Here is an 8,128-nt window from a genome sequence, read left to right on the forward strand (position 1 = left end):
ATTTGATTTGATCAGAGAGGGGAAACTGTTTTCTTTTGGTCCACAGATTATTTTTCATTTCAGTTTGATTAGAAGCAACTATTGAATCTTATCGACGAGTGGTCTCATCTAGAATAGACTGGATGCATTACTTATGTTTTAAATGTCTATTTGATGAAAAGTCATTCCATCCAATCTAGCAAGCTCATACTGTATAAACCAAGGGCAAAATTCTTTTTTGCGGTGGGGTATGCAGAGCTGCATTTTCACAACAGTTTTAGTGCAGTTTCCTTGATTTCTTTAAACAATATTGAATCTTAATCAGAGGAGAGAATACACACAACGGGTACAAAGTCATCCAGAACCTTTAGGAAAATAGATCTCATTTATTTCATTTATTTAATCACTCCACTCCAGTGGTTACTCAAAGCACTGCACCCACAAATCTTCCCATAGGAGTTGTGAGCACACAATATTCGATTCACACAGAGATGTGATGGTGCGCTCACAACTGGCGCTCATTAACAATTACTCATCGGCCACTACATACCCCCATTGCCCCTCACAGGCCGGGGGGTAGCCCCGAGACTGTGCTTACTCCCCCGCTCCCACGGGGGTCTCCCAGTCCCAGAGTACCTTTCCCCTGGGGGCATGCAGCAACGAGACGATGGAGACGGGAGCCCTCGGAGCGACAGAAAGAGAGAGGGGAGAGAGGAGAAAAAAATATAGTCATACATGCTGCCGCTCATTCCTGTACCAGCCGGGATACTCTCCTTCGCGGTGCCTTACGGTGGTCCTGGGCCCTCATTGGACGGTTCGACTGTCCGCCCCATGGTGGCCGGCTGTGGCTCCTCCTTAAGCGGAGAGTCTGGGCGTGTTCCCCCGTCCCCTGCTCCTCCCCCATGGGCGGACTGAGGCTACGGTCCCCCGCTCCCAGCACAGGTCGTCGTTCCACCGAGGCTTTGACTGTGGCAGCACTGTGCACTTCCGTTTCCCCAGAGCCACCGCTTCGGACTGGCAGATACTGGCGGACGTCCCTTCATCCGCACTGCTTGAACTCTCTGGCACCGCGTGGCCCCTCGCAGTCTAGGACTCTCCGACAGCATGTCTCTCCTTCCTCCCGGGTTTCGGCACCAATGTAGAAAGATTCAAAGTAGGGAAGGAAGGATGCGGGAACCGGCAGACATTTAAAGTTTTAATATAAATAATAACAGCCGGCGGCCCCTCACAGCCGACCGCTGGCGAAAAAAACATGTTCGGGCCTGGTCCTCTCTCCTCGACGGTCCGGTCCCTCGTTCTCTTATATGCTCCCAATCTCCTACGTGATACGAGACCGGTGCGCGCACAACTGGCGCTCATTAACAATTACTCACCAGCCTCGAACCGTGGCCTCGTCCTGCCTACTCCACTACACATAAGTTGCCTTGTTCCACGCACCTTACATTCAACACAGTATCATTGCAACTTCCGCATATAAACTCTAAAACTAACATCATTCATACGGGTCATACACTCATTCAGGTAGTATTTAAAATACAGCACTTCCCCGTTTTCGCCTTCCAACAGACAAGACGCTTGGGAGAATGTACTTTACATCCACATTTAAATACCCGGTTTGCCGTCCTCACGGAGAGCCAGTCGCTTGTAGAGTAGATTCAGGTCCACATGTCCTTGATCCCATGTGGTCTCAGACTAAATATTCACCAGACAGGAAGTGAATCCACAGGCAGCAGGGTGGACTGCAGACAGTACTCAGGTGTGTAAAAGGCCATCCACTGGCCCAAAAACGGAATCCAATGGTGTGGTTGAAGGGATCTCATGTTCTGCTTCTCCTCGGCGATTTCTACATGAAGTTATTCAAGAACTTTCAATTTATATGACTCTGTGGTTAAGACCAACTCCAATTTCAATATAAAATAACTTAAATGTCATTTAAAATGTATCTGTTGTCGTTCATTTATCTATAAATCTTCATATTTTAATATTTAATATTAGAGTTATTCTTTCGATTGGGAGCTGCAGTCGCTCAGAGTCTCTCGCCGGCCGGGCTCATGGATCTCACGGACCTCACGGACACAGTAGTCAGAGGTTGTAAGGTAAACTAATATCATTAAGTTTGGCCGCGATATGCTTGCTCAGAAACATAACAATAGTTATTTTAGTCACGATCATGCAACTTGCTAGGCTAGATGATAGGTGGAAATCATGTGAGCTTTAGCAATGCTCCTTTAAAAAATCTAGTATAAACTAGCCCTACCTATCCTGACACATCGATTTTGCGGTAACAGAACAGGTTCCTTTCAATCTACTTGTAATAACAAACTTTGAAGAATTCAGATAATATCAACAATAATAATTTATGATATGAAACTCGAACGGGAACCCAATTGCAGGCAGACACAGGACGAAACGAGATGGTAGGGGTTAATAGGGATTTTATTAAACAATAAACAAGACTAAACAAACAGGCAAAACAAAAACCCACGATGGGGGAAAACCATACAGGGAAATATATACTTAACAATAAACAAGGACACTGACTTACTAAACTAAAACTGAAACACTTGAAACAAACACTAAACTGACACTTACTATACCGGGGAACAGGAACAAGGTAACAAGACTTTATGGACAAACTCTGAAGGGCAGGAACATCAACAGGTAAGACGTAAAGGAACAACTTACAATGAACGCGCACAAGACAATGAAACGTGAGGATTTTATAGGGAAGATAACAAGAGGGAACAGGTGCAAGGGATTACAATCAAGGAAAGCTAATCAACACAAACTAGGGAACAGGAGGGTAGGAACGATGACGAGACAAGAGAGAGATGAAATCGTCTCTCTCCCACATGAAACAGAGGATTCTGGATGATTCCACCTCTAAACCAAGAAATACCTGACAAGGAGAGGTGGAACCATGACAAATTTATTATACCAGGCAGGCACAACATTAATTAAAATCATAGAATGCATATACAAAGAAATTCCTCATTTACTAAGCATAGATTATTAACATAGTATAAGAACAAGAATAAAATAAAATAAAACCGCAAAGTTTATCATACCTGGTAAAATCGAGACACAAAGTTGCAATTTGGGAAATTCTGGTTACAGAAGCTTCCCTGAGTCTTTTGCCAATGCACCTTTTATACCCAAAAATGATGTACTCAATGTTCATTGTGAATACAATGGTCATTGTGAAATTCAGTTTAACTCGTGGCTGACGAGATCATCAAATGGGATGCCAATTTATCTGTGAACAGGATTCCCTGATAAAGCCAATCCTCTTAGAGGAGTGAAGGTAATGTCCTACAGTTAAAAAGCTCTAATACACTCTTTGTTTGGTTTGAAGGAACTAGACCCTTTCAGCCTTCGCACCAAGATCTTTAAAACAATACCAAACATGTTGTTCAAATCTTCATAACATGACAAAACATTATAAACACAATATGGAATGTGTAAGCACTTTTCCATTGATCAAGGCCTGAAGAGATGAAGGGGATGAGAGAGGTGTGATAAGAAGATGGGTTCAGTTCATGGACCTCAACCCCTGATGGGAGGAAAGGATATCATTCCTCAGGATCTAGCAACAAATGGTGTTTGATTGTTTTATGTCCCAGCTTTACAAACAACCTTAATTCTTTGCACTTTCCAGCTGCCTTAGAGGTGACAGCTCCCTCTGCTGGCTGGGCATTACAATCATTAAACACCATTCAACTATTGGCTTTACAAACGATACGCAAAACCTTGCCATCTCATCCAGGAAATAAGCCAAATTTTAGTAATTCACAGGCTTCCATTATCCCGTGCGAATGCGCCACATGAAATACAGATGTGAGGAGGTCATTTATAAATCACATGAGGTCCCAAGATAATACTTACCCCCTATGAATAGGGCGAATGTGTAACCTAACGTTACGTCTCTGACCAAATTCACAGAACGCTCCAACTAATTTTACTACACAAACTGCTATCCAATCATAGCAGTGCACATTACCTTCCAAGTCTTCAATGTACTACGCACATTAAAACCACTTTTGTAGAGACGGCCTCAAAACCCAGGTAGAAAATAGCCTATTACTTATTGATTTAGATGTTTTTTTTTATGTAAAAACCACGCGAACATCATAAGTAGACCTCATACAACAGTATGAAATAATAAACAAGCTTAGTTCAGGACACCTTTAAACACAAAAACCAGTATACTTACATATTAACCGAGGAGTTTGAAGTGTTAAAGTGTTAACAGAGGTTAAGGTTTTGCATATTACACAGTAAGTTGTGACTGTTTTACACGTTATATTGAGTCGACCGTTCCAGAGGAGTTACCATGTCATTACACTGGTATAACAATGTGAAACCTTAGTATTGATTCAACATTAGTCATGTGTTAAATACATGGTATGCATGTAGGAATCATGATGATTTCCATGAAGTGTCACTGTATTCCAAACTGGTAACTAAAACATTGAAGATTGACAAAGTGGAAAAACATCTGTGAATATATTATTGTCACAAAATATAGTTACACAATTCCTGTTACACATGTACACTTACTGAAGTGTAGTTACCAATGTTCTGTAACACATTTGTACTTAGACCAGTGGTTACATACTAAGTACACATCTAGTTACTATGCAAGTTCACAGGTACCATGGGCCACTTAATATAAAGTGGGACCATACTTATTGATATATTTCTCATATATGACATGTATGAGCAAGCTGGCAAGATATGATTAACATCATTGTGATGTGATGAGCGCTTCTTCAGCCTTAAGAGAGCAGCATATGCAGTGACATTTTAAGGAAAGACATTTTCAGCAATGAAGTTGTAAAGTGACGGTTTTACTGTGTTTGTAGAATTGAACACAAATAAAGATTAAGACACTGATGGACTGTCATTCTTTTCTGAACTGAATTTAATATTTATGTTTACTTTCGTGTTCACAAAGAAGGATCACTGCAGACTACAAATTTCGGAGTGAAAATAAACACCACATTTCGGTTAGATACATCCATTTGTCTGGCCTAATGCATCATACGAGTTTGGAATTAATTTAACATTATCGTCTTCTGGTGTGGACACAAATATGATTATTGTTACACAGATAAAGTAACCAACATTAACCACTGCAAATTTGAAGTCTCTAACTAAAACTCTATAGCGCCACCACCAGTAACCAGCAACTGTAAAGTATTTGCTTTTGACTTGCTGTAAGTAAAAAACCTTGAAACATCCAATGTCGCAGAACATTTTGAGTAAATTGTATATTTCTGTATAATCACGTTATTTTTGTGCTGTAACTTTTGTATTTTCCTCAGCAAACAAAGTAAAAGGAGTAACTGTGGAACCATTGAGTGACCTGAATCTTCATAATCTTAATATTGTAACATCACATAACATGAGTAAGTTTTATTTGAAAATCCAATGCATACAGTTTAAAAATTCGAGGTTATTTTTAAAGCATGGCTGGGTAAAATATGGACAGAACAAACCGTGGGTTATAAATTAACCTGTTTGATTGTTTTAATCTATGGTCGGGAAACAACAATCCAGCATAGGATCATTTATAACCCAATGGATGATATAACCATATTCTACTCAGCAATGATTTAAACAACCTATACTAGCGATTATTTAAAGTGTAGTATTTAAAAATCAATATCAAATTAAAATTTCTGTAGTGATGACAATGAAGTATTGAGTTCATTCCTTTTCTGTTGCAGTGGACGAAGTAAAAACAGCAGCCAGAGAAGAAAATGAAACTGAACCACCAGCAGCAAAAGCATTTTTGCGACAAGCACCACAGGTCCTATATATAGCACTGATTGTAGCTGTATATGCAGTAGGAACAACAGCAGCAGGGGTCCTGTCACCAGGAGCTGGAGCAGCAGCAGCAGGAGCTGTAACCTTATTTTGCTCACAGTGGGAAACACAAGCAAGAACTAAAGTATTAGCAGCGACAGTAGTATCAGGTGTTGTAGGAACACTAGCAGGAGCTGTAGCAGGAATGACAGTGTCATTTTGGCCATCATTAGAGGGAAAACAAACCCAAAGAGGATCAGCAGCAGCTGGAGCAGTCATTGGAGCTGCTATAGTGTTAGCAGCTAGAGTCTCATTACAGTCGGCAATAGATCATTTAGAGTTGGCAATTGATAAATCACTATGGGTTTCTGACACAATTCAGAAGGGATATGATATACGTCAGTATCTATATGATAAATATAAGCAGAATGAGGACACATTAAAATGGTTAAATGATACATATCTGTGGGTAGATAAAAAAAATCAGTGGGCAGCTGATAGATTACAGTTCTTATTAGGTGATCAAGCCAAAAAATGGCTAGTAATAGCTACAGCTGTAGCTGGAGTATTGGCAATATATGCAGGACCATATCTGATAGGATTGGCAGTATCAGCAGTAACATCACTGATAGGATCAGCATTATCAGCAGTGTCATCACTGATAGGATCAGCAGTATCAGCAGTAACATCACTGATAGGATCAGCATTATCAGCAGTATCATCACTGATAGGATCAGCAGTATCAGCAGTAACATCACTGATAGGATCAGCAGTATATGCAGTACCATCACTGATAGGATCAGCAGTATCAGCAGTGCCATCACTGATAGGATCAGCAGTATCAGCAGGGCCATCACTGATAGGATCAGCAGTATCAGCAGTAACATCACAGATAGGATCAGCAGTATCAGCAGTGCCATCACTGATAGGATCAGCAGTATCAGCAGGGCCATCACTGATAGGATCAGCAGTATCAGCAGGGCCATCACTGATAGGATCAGCAGTATCAGCAGTAACATCACTGATAGGATCAGCAGTATCACCAGTAACATCACTGATAGGATCAGCAGTATCAGCAGTGCCATCACTAATAGGATCAGCAGTATCAGCAGTAACATCACTGATAGGATCAGCAGTATCATCACTGATAGGATCAGCAGTATCACCAGTAACATCACTGATAGGATCAGCAGTATCAGCAGTACCATCACTGATAGGATCAGCAGTATCAGCAGTAACATCACTGATAGGATCAGCAGTATCACCAGTAACATCACTGATAGGATCAGCAGTATCAGCAGTGCCATCACTAATAGGATCAGCAGTATCAGCAGTAACATCACTGATAGGATCAGCAGTAACATCACTGATAGGATCAGCAGTATCACCAGTAACATCACTGATAGGATCAGCAGTATCAGCAGTGCCATCACTAATAGGATCAGCAGTATCAGCAGTAACATCACTGATAGGATCAGCAGTATCATCACTGATAGGATCAGCAGTATCACCAGTAACATCACTGATAGGATCAGCATTATCAGCAGTACCATCACTGATAGGATCAGCATTATCAGCAGTGTCATCACTGATAGGATCAGCAGTATCATCACTGATAGGATCAGCAGTATCAGCAGTAACATCACTGATAGGATCAGCAGTATCACCAGTAACATCACTGATAGGATCAGCAGTATCATCACTGATAGGATCAGCAGTATCACCAGTAACATCACTGATAGGATCAGCATTATCAGCAGTACCATCACTGATAGGATCAGCAGTATCATCACTGATAGGATCAGCAGTATCATCACTGATAGGATCAGCAGTATCACCAGTAACATCACTGATAGGATCAGCAGTATCAGCAGTACCATCACTGATAGGATCAGCAGTATCAGCAGTACCATCACTGATAGGATCAGCAGTATCAGCAGTAACATCACTGATAGGATCAGCGGTATCAGCAGTAACATCACTGATAGGATCAGCAGTATCAGCAGTAACATCACTGATAGGATCAGCAGTATCATCACTGATAGGATCAGCAGTATCAGCAGTAACATTACTGATAGGATCAGCAGTATTGGCAGTAACATCACTGATGCGATTGGGAGTATCACCAGTAACATTACTTATAGGATTGACAGTATCAGCAGTAACATTACTGATAGGATCAGCAGTATCACCAGTAACATTACTGATAGGATTGACAGTATCAGCAGTAACATTACTGATAGGATCAGCAGTATCAGCAGTAACATCACTGATAGGATCAGCAGTATCACCAGTAACATCACTGATAGGATCAGCAGTATCACCAGTAACATCACTG

Source organism: Triplophysa dalaica, chromosome 5, assembly GCF_015846415.1.
Source record: "Triplophysa dalaica isolate WHDGS20190420 chromosome 5, ASM1584641v1, whole genome shotgun sequence".
In the NCBI taxonomy this organism is placed as follows: domain Eukaryota; kingdom Metazoa; phylum Chordata; class Actinopteri; order Cypriniformes; family Nemacheilidae; genus Triplophysa; species Triplophysa dalaica.